Below are 15,428 nucleotides of genomic sequence, written 5' to 3' on the forward strand. Positions count from 1 at the left end.
TTTCCGAGTGAAAATTACGATTTAGAGGGACGCTAAAATGACTGACTCCCACCTAGTCGTAAACTTTCCATTTCTCACTGAGTCACGAACGCGGGCAGGTTTCAGTCGGTCTTTAAAACCGGCGGCAGCAGCGCTGCGTCAGAGCTCTTTACTGTAAAACTGCAAAATACAAGGTAAACAGAATGTCTTAATATCTGACAAGAGGTTCAACTGAAACATGTAATCTCTTTTACAAGCACGCACTGAATTAGGAAAACAGGCTAATTATACCAAATTCCTCTTTGACTGGAATTTGTTACAGAAAGACTTAAAAACTTTAGGAACTTGTCATTGAATAGTTTTGTAAACGATCTTTAAACAGTAGAAGTTGGGAAAACTGTCAGTCTTTTAAATGATTTACTGGGGGTTGATTATTGCATTTTCTGTGTTATGAGATGCCATGTCATGACATAGTAAATCATTATTATGAGATTGAGTATCATTATGTGAAAGCCTACCAAGTCCTAATTATGAGAAAGTAAGCCAAAATTATGAGACACTAGGTCTTAGTTTAGAAACAAAATCTCATTATTATGAAAAGTCATATGAGATACTTTAAAACTTCATCATTATTATGACTTACTAAATGGCTAGATTTTTTTTCCAGTGGTGGAATGGGCTTCCATAGATATCAGCAATATTGTGGGTGTTTTTTTCCTTATTTTTGACAGTTTTGTTGTTTATGCCCCGGAATGGAGGCCTAATTCTAATAATGATGGTTCGGCAGTGCTACTTATAGAGCGAATTAAACATGGCAGTATAATCACATGTGGGCCTAGCACACACTCATCATTTTATGAATATCTAATTCTCAGTGTAAACCAAATTAAATAATGAAATGCTTGGAATACAGGTTTGCCAACTTGAGATGACGTGACTGGAGTGAGATTCTCAATTTTGTGTGCACCAGTGCTCAAAGCATGAATTTGACCCACAGTTCATAGTCATTAGCATGTAGACCTGTGGTTCTCAAACCAGCTAACAATAATAATATCTTTATGTAATACTTCTAATACACAAAAATGCGGCTTAAAGTGCTTCGCATTATGGTTAATTAAAATAGTTAATACAATAGGACAATCAGATCTCTGTTAACATGTTTCCACTTGTAAATTATAAGTTAAAGTCTGATATAAGGAGTCATACATGTTTGATAGGAGAGTAATGTACTGTAGTGTTGCAGCAGATGAGGAGATGATCTTAGACCAATTAAATGAGATCAGCTAATGATCTCATGTACTCTTGTTCGAAAAATTTAACTGGCGTGTATGTAAATGATTAAAAAAAAGTAACGAAATAATGTAATTGAACTTTTCCTAATGACAGGGAGACTGGGCAGGGAGCTGGAGTGAGCTGAGAATGAACACAGGGAGAAGGAGTGAGAAAGGAACATCTACAGTGAAAAGGAGTGAGAGAGGAGCTGTCATAGGCAGAAGGACTGAGAGAGGAACAGGTACAGGTAGAAGAAGTGAGAGTGGAACATGCACAGTAAAAAAGTGAGAAAGTAGTTGTCACAGGAAGAAGGAGTTAAGGAGAAACATGCACAGTGAAAAGGAGTGAGAAAGGAGCTGTCCTAGGAAGAAGGAGTGAGAGAGGAACAGGTACAGGCAGAAGGAGTGAGAGCAGAACGGGCACAGGGAGGAGGTCTGAGGTAAGTGCCCCGCCATTAATTGCCCTAGTAAAGCTTCAGGCTAGAAACGACCTCATGTAAAATATGTTATATAAAGTTCTGATATAAAAGTATAAAAACATGAAAATCGAAATGTTCTGTTTGTGGTATTGGACCCTCATCCTTTTAGGATGAAAGTTAAATTTACATTCAAATTGGGAATTAGGACCAAGATTGGTACTCATCTGTTAAATAACTCTCTGTTAATTATGTTTGTCCCAGCACTGGCCTTGTTTTTCCAGAGATTATACAAAGGGAAATGCAAGAGAGTTTATGACAGTCAGCATCAGTTGAGGGTAGTGACCTTCAGTTCCTTTTATTTAATTAGCCATGCCCAAAATACACTATTAATACACATTTAATACACATTTCTTTGACATGTTATTCTGTGAACTGGAAGTGCTATGTACTTTATAAGGTCTAAACCAGTTGTCTGTGTAACATTAGATACAAACAGGTTTCACAAAGAATAAACTTCATGTCTCTGCCTGTGATAAAGAACCAACTCTGAACTCTGACCAACAATTTTTCTCAAGTCTCTTAGTCTGCAACATGAAGGGTTGCTGAGCCCTAGAGTCCAAGGCTTTTTGGGTTAATACTGATTTAGTTAAGCCACCAGAGTGTGAATCTGTGGCACAGTAGCCTACAAGACCTTAGTTAAAAAAAAATACAGCTGTTCTTTTGGCACCAGAAGAGGAGTTTTCACACTAGATTTTCTTAGGACAAGATAAACTAAAATATTGTCGCTGTCCAAGTATCTCCAAAATGGAAATTTTGTAGGAGAGGGCAGAAACATTCTTTAATTTTAATGTAAGTTAATTAAAAGTGATTTTATTTCAAGTAATTTTGAGTAATGTCTGTTGATCCATTTATAATGGAATTTTCACATGATGTAAAGGACAGCTGCTGTGTTCAAATGAAGTAGAAAAAATATATATATTTTTGGACAGCGACAATATAAAGAATGCAGGGATTCTGGATAGCTGGGCAACAGAAACACTTTCAGACACACCTGATCAAGATTACATGTGTCAACCAACCCACAGCCTCCTTAATGAAGCACATACAAGCTGTCTTTGCTCTAAATGATAGTGATGAGCTATGTTCTGACAAAGCAAGTAGGCTTTTTAAAGTGTGCCATTAAAAATGAGTTTGTTACCAATTAAGTGGGGCTGTTGCTTTGTGACTATGGCAATAAAAGAAATGTGAACGATGGTTGATATACTTAAAGGCTAAAAAAATCTTTCCTGTAATACAGAAGTCGTAAGAACAAATAAGGCAAAGAAATAACCAGAACTGAAATGCAAACAAAAAACAAACATAATATTAAACTATTTAGGAAGACACATGGGAGAATAATGGTAAATTACTTAAAACTAATTCAGATGGCTCTGACTGTGGAAACAAAGTAATTCATCTAAGATCTCAACCATATACGAGACACTCTACAATGCCATCTTGGTCCAACAGTATAAAAACAGGTTTCTAGTATTTGATTTGGCTGCTGTCAACTCCCGTGCCACAAAAATGCTTGAGTAACAGTATTCGCCAATGAAGGTCTTTTTATAAAACACAACCGGAAATCAAAACTGACCTTGTTAGGTCATGACCCTCATCATATTAAGCAAGATGTATCATATCATATCACTTAAAAGACAAACTTTTTGCCCTGTAATACTCCATCAAAATGTCCTGACTTCTACCAACAATAAAACGTCTTGCGTTTTGATTGCATCACCGTGCACCAGTGGGCGGGTGAAAATATTCACCATTAATATTATGTTTCACCTTCCCCTCTCACCCACCCCACGTATCATTGAGCAGAACGCTCAGCTCCCTGATACCATGTTTCACTCAGAAATACATCATGCTACAAAGGGAAAAGGTGTTGTGATTTTTCTGTTCGCTTTGTCTTTAAATAATATCTTACAAGATATAACATGTATTTGAAGTGATCTCTGTGCTCCTCTTAAGCGGAGGGCTGATGAAAGATTCATGGTGCTTTGAGTCCAGACAACTAAATGAGTTCAACTCTTAAAGAGTCAATGTAATACTCATGAATAAGATGTGAAGCTTCCACTTGAACTGCAGATAACCTTGTACATTTTGTGAAAACAGTGACATCTTGTGCATTTTAGTGGAATTGCAGGTGTTCTACACCAGACATTGTCATTAGTACTAGAAGTCTTACTGCCACAATTGACTCTCAATTTTAGGCAAATAAAGAAATGACTAAATAATAGAAAATAAAAGTTACAATATGTGTACATACTTTTAAAAAAAATAAGCTAAACTGAAAATATTTTGTTCATGTGTCAACTTAGTAGCTTACCAGATAGCTTCAGATTTATCAGATTTATTATAATGAATAGTTTATTTCAATAGTAAAAGACAGTCAGCATTTCATTGTTAGTCTCAATGAATGACAGAATGAAATACCGAAACATAGTAGGGTAAAGTTATACGTTATTAATTTATTGCTTTTAGTGTTTTTTGGAACACTTTTTGTGTTTCTTTCATTGTATGTTTACACTAGTTTGGGGTACATAGGCTATTCTACATAACAAAAATCAGTATTCATTGGGCATAGTTTTTGTTTCTCTCACTTCTTGGACTGTTTGTGACTCTCCTGCTGTTGCTGTGTAGAAACTATTTTAGTAGGTTTGCCAGCATGTTCTTGCCTATTGTATATTATTGGTAGAAATATATCATTTCATGCCAAGTGATGAGCCCAGATTTACAAGTAGAAAAATATCTAATTCCATATTCAGTCCATACAACATGGAATGTGCCTGATGTAGTCTAAATTTTATGGAAATAAACCAGAACAAAATAACATTATTAACTAGTTAACTCTGTTTTTTACGTCTTTCTTCTTACGTTTCTCAGCGGAGTGATGCGGTGTTTGTGAAAAAACTGTGCTGTTATTTTGCCATAACTTCACGGGTTTTTCACAAACACCGTATCACTCCGCTGAGACACAGTTGCTAAGCAATGTCTTTGACAGCTGTAGGAGACGCTTCTCAACCAGTCAGCTTGCGTGGCGGGAACTAACTGTTGCATAACTTGAAATATGACTGTATGATATAATTGATGCAAGCCGATGCTAAGATAACTACTCAGACAGAGTGTGACTGTCAACCACAAATAACAACAGAGCTTCTAAGAACTCTGCAAGAGATGGCACAGTGTGGTACAACTCACAATATTAAAGGGGCTGTCAACTTATTTTGTTACTGTAACTATAGGGTCTTGTGTGAATGTACTTTTCACTGTCAAAGAACAGTGTTGGTCATTTGAATGAGAGATTTTTGTACTTTTGTGTTTCCACTGGTGGATTGGGCAGGACTGTGTTGGAAGATGCTGATGATAAGTGTTTACTCAGATATTTTGTCAGCGGCTGCTTACCACAAGCCAAAATCTCTTTGGCTGTGCCTGACCGACTACCAGTGAGTAAGCTAGTTAGTAAGTGTCTGCAGTGCCTACTTTGCAAAAGAGCATTTCAGGTGAAACTGGGCTTTGAAGAAGAGTTGAGAGCTGTTCCTTCTCTCTCTCCAAGCCACAGAATTACAGACTTCGCAGACGCATCTGATTCAACTCATCCACTAAGTAGTAAGGCCTTCATGAGTTGAATTCAGAGTGTTAGAAGATAGAAAACATTAATTTTTCCAGAGCTGAGGCCCTGAAGGAACCCAGTTTTGACATCTGTGTCTGGAATCTGAGCTGCTGGGCAGAGTGAGCTAGTAAAATAAAAGTTCTTTCTGCATAATTTATTAGCCAGTTTAAATCAGCCAACAAATAATCACATTGCTTGAATTGTTTATTGCCTATCATGGCCACCTATCCGCTGTATTACACTGCAGCAAATGCTAAGGAAGTTTGTATGATTAGCCAGATTCCTACTTGTGTTAGCCCTTTACACTTTCCAGTATAGTTACTGGTTGAACATAAGTTTAGCTCTGTAATCTGATATTTTGCACAGATTCAAAGTCTGAATTCTGCCAGGAAATAAAATAAATAAATAAATAAAGCAAAAAACGCTGCTGCTTTGGAGTTGTTTACATTGACATAAAATAAACTCAGTTATGATTCAGTATGCTGCAGGTTTATTTTATCATTATTTTTTTAAATATATAATCATTGTATGGACACTTGGCTTTGTAATCATGTTACATGCAATGAGCCTACATCCATCTTATTTTGCTTCTGTTTTATGCTTGTTCATTTGGGCCTAAGAAGTAGATCTAATATTGAGCAATGGAGAGTTCACGTCTCATTTCTGTGGAATTTGCTGCAAATTGACCGTTATGCTGTGCATATTAGGTCAAATATTATTATGTCAAATATTTCAGGGTTGATTATAGGTAAAATTATTGAGTATTGTTAAGTATTATCACTGTTGAGTGTTGTGTGAGGTTATTTGTCATAAACAAATGAATTATAATACAAGCTATTTTTGCTGGATCCATGTCTGTAAATACATGAAACTATACATAAAGGCTTCTTAAATAAATATTTAAATTTCAATAGAATCACTAGAAGTGACACTGATATTTTATCCAACTATACGTTTTTCTCTCAGTAGATGGCAGCATTCAGCCACATTTGCTAACTGGAACTGAAACGTCTTTAGTGGTAGTGTATTTCTGATCTAGGAGGGAATTAAACCTAGTAATGCTGGCAACAAATTCAGGAGATGGTTCCATATTTCACTGCCCAGAATGTGTGCTTTCATCATACTGTGTTTCACAGTTACCAGCACTTTGCTTCATACGATAGTCAGTTCTGCTCACTTACTCATTCTGTATATCTAAGAGTTTTCTGTTAAAACAGCTGTCATTTAAAGAAGCCCTAGATTAAGACTGCACTGTATATTATTATTGTGGTATCAGCCTATGCAGTAATATTACAGAAGGCTGCAATATGCAAACAAGCCCACTATTCTACTAGTGTCCATACTTTTACTGAGTGCTGTCAGCATCCTGACTAATAAATAATGGAATTAATATTAATAATGATGTTCATCTGATTCAACACATCAAGAGTTCACCAGTGTATTGTTAATACAGTCAAATGCAGCCGTCTGAATGCCCCGGTTAGGTTATGTTTTTTTTATTTGTTGCAATTTATGTTTATTTGCTCAGTTTAATGTGTTGGAAAAAATAAACTGTGTTGAGAAAAAAACAACTTTTTTTTTTAAGTGTAAAATGTGTCATGTCGGTCCGATGCTCCAACTGGAGGGGCACCTGCAGTATAAAATGTAACATAACTTTTGCACAGGCCACAGATTTTTCCAAAATGTTAATATTCAGCAAATAAACAGTAATTGTATATTAAAATGTGCAAAAGCGTGTTCTCTGTAGATCAGTGTTGTCAAACCCAACCACTAAAGGGGCCATATTAAAAAATCTCAACAAATCTGTGGACCAGAAAAAATAATATTTTTATTTCATTTTTAATTAATGTTGTGTTATAAACCGAACTGGCTATTGTTTATTCAAAATACACCAGAACTTCAGCAGTAAAATAAAGGCACTTGTAGTAGACCTTGAAATACTACATGAATACTTGAAATATTCAAAATTTAAATGTCCCCAGGTCCTCGGTCTTTTAAACCTACCTCTTTGCTTGAACTAGACTCCATAGCATCCTTTCTTTGCTGCAAGTTCATTAAGACGTGGGCTCAATTTCTTAGGTAACATTAGGTGTTTATATTGGTTGAACTGCAGCTGAAATGCAGCTAGTGTGTTTGGTGATATGACTGGTGTGGAATTGCGTAGAATTGTGTAGAATTGAGGTGTAACCCCTGTCCTATAGATTGTTGTTGGAGTAGGAGAGTCTGAGCACATTACCTTGCAGTGCATGCTGGGGACTGTGCTGCAGCGCATTGTAAAACAGGCTAATATTAATAGAAAATTAAAATAGTTTTGGGGGCCGGAGAGGATTGTGTCGTGGGCTTGTCTGGCCTGTGGGTCTTGTGTTTGACACATGGGCTGTAGATGATTTATTAGCTTATTTTCTCAATTGAGATATGTAGTAATGTAATTGCAGTATGGAATTGAGTCTATATCGTGCAGCTGAACCTCAGAGGATAACCGTCTCTGTTGTACATGGCATTTGAAAAGGGGAATTTCATCGACGTGGACCTTACCAGTGGGGTATTTCACCGCCTGTATGGAAGGAATATGAGCTGCAGCAGAAGGACGAGAGGTGTTTGGACACTCCAAGGACTCAGACACCATGTCGGCCTGATGCTCTCCGACTAGAGGGGCACCCGCAGCATTGATCAGGGAGCCAAAGCATTCCCACGGTGCTCCGTGAGGATCCCATTTCACTGGAAAAGCCAGCTAAAATCAATCACTGTCATCTGCTGGCTGGACAGAGTCAATACAAGTGGAAGCTGCCACTGGAAACAATGTCTTTAGAACTTTTTGTTAATCTCATTCATTCGTGGTGGTGCCTCAGGTTACTTTTAGAGGTGTTTTAGCATCAAAGAAAAAAAAGTAATAACAAACTTGCTGTATGCACAGGCGATCACCAGCCTTGGGCCAATAATTGATACTGAAGTGCTGATATGCAGATTATTATTCTCTTTCATGTGCCATATTCACATATATACGTGTATATATATTTATATATATATATATATATATATGTGTGTGTGTGTGTGTGTGTGTGTATATATATATATATATATATATATATTTACATCATTTTGCTTTTACTTAACCATTCCCTTAGTAATCATTCTAATCTGTGGTTAGATAAACATATACAGTATATATGATTGCACTGAAATATATACTCTACAAACAGAACATCACCAACTAAGTAGCTAAACACAAATATTTTTAACACCACCTGGGAAGATTATAACAGATTTCAGACAAAGAATTCTGGGAAATGTGCAAATGAATCAAAGAAACTCTGATACATGAGACCTACTCTCTGGTAGAGAGTACTGTTCACTAACTTTTTGAAAAGAAGGATGCCAACGTGACAGCTTGGCATTGTTTTGGTTTTCAGCCAAATGAACATGGAGAACCACTGGATGTGTTAGTAGTGTTATGTGCTGTCTGCACAGAATATAGTTATAATTATAAATTAAATAATATTAGAAGCTAGCTCACAGGGGAATGGGTTTGTTCACTCAACTGAATCATTATGATGTTGTTTATTGCAATAATTGTGCAGATGAGAGTGATCTGTAGTCCAAGCAAGTCTCAAGTTTAGGAATTGTGGCTGTGTTGGCAAGGACATCTGTTGCAGGCAGGGTAATTGCACTAGGGCCTATAGTTCTTTCTACCCCTGTATCATTAATTAAAGGGGAAGTCAACTGATTTTTTAAAAAAATTGCATAATTCAATGGTTGAGATATAAATCCAGGGTTAGGGTTAGGGTTCTATCACTACCTGTAAAAAAAGACCTTCTGTATTTTTCTACATTATTTGAACAAAACAGCTGTCCTTTATATCATATCATAACGTAATGTAAAATGGAACTACTGGGAAAAAAAGTCTAATTACACAGACTTACATTACTACAGAATGCTTTTGCCTTCTGCACAGGTAGAATTTTTTGACAGTGACAATATTCTTCAAGAATTTGAGGATCAGTTTGGTCGATACATAGCAATAGTGAATAAAAATACAAATTATGTTGTAATATTAGTTGATTTCATATGAAGTAATGTTTTTACACCAAGAGATTGTATCTACACCACTGACTAGGTACAGTTTTTTGTGAAATTCACTGTAGCACACGTCACGATTGACAGAAAGATGGCAGTAAATCAGAACTCCTTGCATTTGAGTTTACTTAATTAGCTAGAAGGTATGGTATTACGCTCATTTAGATGCGTTGGGTTCATAAAACAGCAGCATTAGACACACACTGTTCTTATCACATGTTCCGGTTCAGTGCAGATATCTGTCCAGACAGTACACCTACATGGAAGGTGTGGTTAGTAAAATATCACATCATTTGGTCATCATTTCAGAAAAAAGGTGTGGTGGTATGAACTATAAAATGTGCAGTGTAGATGAAAATTAAGCTCTGGGTAAAGACGCTTTCTTGATACATGAGCAAACAATATAACAGTAATATAACAAGCCTATCACAGGAGCTGGACTTAATTTAAGATGGCCTGACAGTCAAATCTAACTTCATTAGATTTTTCACAGAGCTGTCCTTTTTTGAAGTGCCTTTGTTATTATATTACATTTGAGAGATGCTCCCAGCTGTTTCAAAGAAAAAAAACTTTACACAGTGGCTGTCCTTTGAACAAGCCACCTAAAGGCTAGAAATTGATGTTCTCTGTGGGAGGTCCTCTTTGGAAAAAAAATGACTAAATAGTGAACAGAGAGGCGGCAGCCATGAGAGTGTGCTGCATTTATTGCTACAAAGTATGAGCTGCACATTCAGGAACTTTCACTTGGATTCTCCTGTTGTGCGTTGGCAGCACGGTCTGTGTATAGAATGCGTGTATATATATATATATATATATATATATATATATATATATATATATATATATATATATGTATATATTTCTCCATGATGCTTATCCAGGTGGATTTAGTCACAATTTTTACACTCTGTAAAGGCTTTGGAAACTGTCATCGGCAGATGCGTAAATGAAAAAATCCATAATTTTGAACATGAACATCACAGTGCCTCGTGAGCAGGGGAAGTAAGCTCTGTAAGCTTTACATTTTATTCGTTAAAAAAGACCATTTCTAGCGGATAGTCAATAGATTTTAAAAAATCAGAATTTAAACAAGTATAACTGGCTCTGTCTTGTTCAAAGTTGGGCAAAGTAACAGACCTTGTAAGTAGGAATGCATTGTTCATTATTATGACCGATTCCGATTTCTTTACAGCCAAATTGGCAGAAGGCCATTTTTTATTAGCCTCTTTATCTGAAGTTCACATTGTGTGGGTGAAATGAACACGCGATGTGTTTTTTATTAGCCAAACAATTCTGTTTTGTCTTTAATGGGCCAAACTGACATTACTAAAGTTGTTCAATTATGTAAGTTACCTCTTTTAAATAACATGAATCAAATGAAGTCACACATTGAAGCAGCACTGGCTATTTAGCAAATTGAGTCATGCATAAGCTGTGACATTTTGGTAAAGGTGTAGTAGCAGCATTCACATACAGAGTGCACATAGAGTGCACTTACCTGCCGCACGTCACCTAAATCATAAAAGTTCAACGCATCTGCCAAAATAAAAACAATAAATTGGGTGTTTGCTGATTTCATATTTTGAGCAAAAATTGATTCTAATCCTGGCAGATTTGGATTGTGCATCCCCGCTATTAAGTGTGTATTTTTATTGGTTGTTTCTAAATAAAGTACTGAAAAGGACTTCTGAGTTTTCCTTTGTACAGTTATTTAGATTTATTAGGGTTTTAGAGAGTAACATAGACAGAAAGTAAGTAGTGAGATTAATAAATGAGTAAATTAATAAGTACAGTATTCTTGTTGTGTAATTAGTAAATTGTAATGAATTACTATTTTTTAAGAAACTACCCCAGCGTTCTCTGTGATAATTAATCATTCATAACCTTTTGGTTCTTATACTAATCTGATATTCTGAGATTTTTTATATGTATTTTTTAATTTTATGTAAAATAACTCTGTATAAATGAGAGCCTCATTTTTTCTGACCGTTGCAGAATGTGTCACTGTCATAACAAAACCTAGATTTTATTCCAAGTCATTTTCGACCTTTTCTTTTGGTATACTGCTCATGAAATGTTCACACACTGTGAATGGCAGCTTTTTCAAATAGTTTTGAAAAAATGGAAAAAATCAAAAATGCAGAGTTACAGAGCTTTGATTTGACCAGAATGAACAGAAAGCTGTTCTGTTTAGAGTTAGCAATTTAGTAATTAATAAAATAGTGGAACAGTAAGCTGAACCAGTACAATGCACAATAGATCAAAACTTTTAACAGAACTATATTTGAGTTCATTGCCACTGTAAACGCCTAGCTATGGTGTTTCCTGTGTAAAACGAACTAGCTGGCAACACAAGAATGAAGCCTAATCTGTGCAGGGAGGCGAAGCGACCATTGTGTTTGTCCAGCCCTCTGACCAACAACCCCCTCCTCCGCCCACCCTACCCTCAGGGTACATTATTGGGTCAACCCAGGCTGTGACTCTGAGCATTTTTTGCACTTTGGAAAATATTGACAGGGAGCTCAGGGTTGTGCCATTGATTTGAATTTGGTGGGGGGGTAGCAGGGGGTCGGTGCACTGGACCGCTGTTGTATTGCCGTGATTAATTAAAAAGCAAACGTTTTTTAGCATGGCTGGCTGACTTGCACTACGGGGTGGATCAGTGGAGAGGGGGGAAAAAAGGGAAGGGAAGGAGGAGGGGGTTGGTTAGATGCGGGGTGGCGAACAGGCGCAGCTCTGGCCAGTCGCGTTTAGCTGCGAGGGAAAATGGATGAAAAACATTAGCCATTCGTGCGCTGCCGAGTTTTGACAGCCACTGCTCCAGGGCTCCTGAATTTATGACCCATTACTCGGGCCCTGTGTGAGATCTAGTTGGTGCATTATGTTCTGTGTCATCTCCTATTTGTCTGGACAGAGCTGATGTCCATTGAGAAAGCCGGTTCTGCTCCAGAAGTTCACCCCCTTCGTGCTTAGCCACTGAGAAAAGTATGGATCGGCGACATTGTTGTTTCCTTTTTCTTGTGCATCCAGTTCAGTTGATGCCAAGTGAGGCCTTATCTACAAGTACTGTCCAGATGGGACAGTGTGCATTATGTTTTCTAGTCAGTGGGCTTTTTTGGGATGCTGGACCTGGGAATAAATGTGACTGTATCTCTGGTGAAAGGTGGGAGATGTTCTCATGTAATTGAAACATGGACCTACTAATGTCACAATAAAATTACTGGTTTGGTTGTTTTTATGACCGATTCAAAGCCTGTAACTATTATGTAGAGATGGCATGTCGATACTGATGGAAATTGGTATCAGGCTACCAGCAGGAAATGCTGGATCAGATATCAGAGCAAATCCTGTAACAAATTTAGCCTGATATCCAGTGATCTGATGTTGTTAGCTGTGTATTTCTTTCTGTGGGGAAGTAGAGGGTTTGAGTAGTTTGAACATCATAGCCGGGGTTGGATAGTAACGGAATACATGTAACAGTGTTACGTAATCAGGATAAAAAAGGCATAACTGTATTCCATTATATTCCGTTAAGAACGGTAGTCAGATTATAGGTACGTTATAAAAACAGGGTAATTACCAGCAAGATTACATTCAAATCACATACAATCTGTAGAAGTTATAGACGGTGTTGTATTTTTATTGGCAAAGCTAAGGTCTTCAGCATTTCCCTGAGTATTTACCTGAATCAGGTGTTAACTTGGTTTTCCACCTTGTCTGGTTCTTTAGCAGCAAACTGATCTAATGGTAAGCTCTTTTATTTAGTATTTCTTGCTCCATTAAATTCTACAGTTGACTGATATAAATTAAGATTCTGCTAATGTTAACTTACCAGATTTTAATGCTGCAGTGAGCTAACATTAACTAACAGTTCCAAAAGGTGAAAAGAGAGCACAGTCTTGTGAGTGGCAAAGTTTATTTTTGCATAAAAGATTTATTTTTTCAAAAGCATTCAGATTATGGGTACAAAATGTTAAGAAGTATAAATTGTCATTAATTGTAATTTGGGGTTGACCAATATGTTTTTTTCAGGGCCGATACTGATACTGATTATTAGTAATTAAGAGTACTGATAACTGATATTTGGGGCCGATATTCTCTTACCATAAATTTATAGTGTTTTACCAATTTACTATAATTTGGTACTGCTAAAATTGCAAGAATGCAACTCTTAGTCACCACTTAGGCCTACAATAAATGAACATTGGAACATGCTTTGAGCTTTAGACAGTATAGGCTGCAAAAATAGTAACTTAAATAACTCTGAATGATGTTTAATAGTCAGTAACGTTTGTAAGAAAAATGGAGCCCAAAAAAGGGGCTCAAAAACTTTAAATTAAAAAAATTATACAAATAAATTGACAGTCACTGACACTGAAAAGCATGTTAAATTGGATTTACTTGACACGAGGCGGGAAATAGAGACAGATTACAGAAGTGCTGATTGGTTGTACGCAATGAGTCATCCACATTTTAAGCAATCCAGTAACACTGTGAGTGAGACATTGGGCCAGGCTACAGAAGTGTGTTTTGTTAATCACGGTTGCAGCAGATATGCGCATAAATAACAGAACACACTTCTCTTGGCAAGGAAGCAAGTTCTATGCCATTTTCGCTAAATGGAAAATGGTGAATATTGATCGAGCTGATAATCGTTTGACCCCTATTTATAATTAAGACAATCAGCTCCCACTTTTTGTGTGAAATTATGCCAAAACTGCTGAAAATTAAGGGAGCGTCTACAAATTACATTACAAACGTGATCATTGGAGTTCAGGCAGAACGCACTAATGTGAAGCTTTATGAACAAATACAGGCCTTTTAGCAGATTGAACTCAAATGATGGCCAGACAGTTATTAGAATGACATGACCTCTAGTTATAATTATTGTTGATGAACGTGTCATCATTTTTACTGCTCATTAGTACACTCAAAATCCAGCTGTTTATACTGTACAAATTTGTCATCTTTATGTTTGAAATATGTTCATAAAGTACAGACAGTCAATTATAATCTATCATTTTGTTTCATAAAACAGTGCAGTTTTCCTGTTTTGCTTGAAGTTGAATTTTTAATTGAACTGAAAGCCTATGACTTGAAAAAGAGTAATCCAAAAGTAACAAACAGCAATCAGATTATATCATTTTAATGTAGTAATCATTTGGATTAGGTTACAAAGTACATTTTTAACAGATAATCAGTAACCTGTAACAGAATACATTTTTCAAGTAACCACCACAACCCTGATGTCCTATTTTTAGATGCTTATCCTAAGTGAAGTACTTCAAAAACCGCACCTTTTTTAAAGCTTAGTAGTTTTTAAAGCAAAATATTGGATCAGCATCTGCATCACCTCAAGGTTTCAATATTGGTATGGAAAATAAAAAAAAGTGGTATCTCTATTACTACTGTCTCTATTGTGCCATCTCAATTGTGAATTATTAAACCTCAGAAACTGCTCACAAAGAAAGGGCTTTTGAGGGCACTTACCGTAGCCAACCTAGAATCTTGAAACTTGCATCGTACCTCTCAAATTTTCATGAGGTTTTATGCATAGCTTATTAAACAAAATGGAAACCAGATGCTTCTCCTTTTATACTCCAAGTTTCTGACAGCATTGCTGTAAATATGGGAGTAAAGATGTCATTATATATGTAGATCTTATCATCCTATATTGAACCATTCTAATTTATTAAACGTTGACTGTCAGTGGTACCTCAAAGTAACTGAGGTCTTGTGTATAATAAAATTAGTCCCCCTTTCCATGTAAGGTTACATCTCTTAACTCTAGCTGAGCTCATCTGAAAAATCAGCCTTCCTCCTTCGCTAATGCCTCCTCCTCATCAGACAACCTACCGATTTAATACATGGTATCTGAAAAAAATCTTGATTTTTATTATTACCAAGGCAGAATAACAAAACATGTTTTCAAGTGTACTTCAGAGGGTTGTTTGCGATGCCATTAAAGAACCACTTTTGGTTCCTTTTTGGTTCACCAAAGAACCATATTTGTATAGTGGGGATTTGTGA

This window comes from Colossoma macropomum, unplaced genomic scaffold (genome assembly GCF_904425465.1).
Source record: "Colossoma macropomum unplaced genomic scaffold, Colossoma_macropomum, whole genome shotgun sequence".
NCBI lineage: Eukaryota > Metazoa > Chordata > Actinopteri > Characiformes > Serrasalmidae > Colossoma > Colossoma macropomum.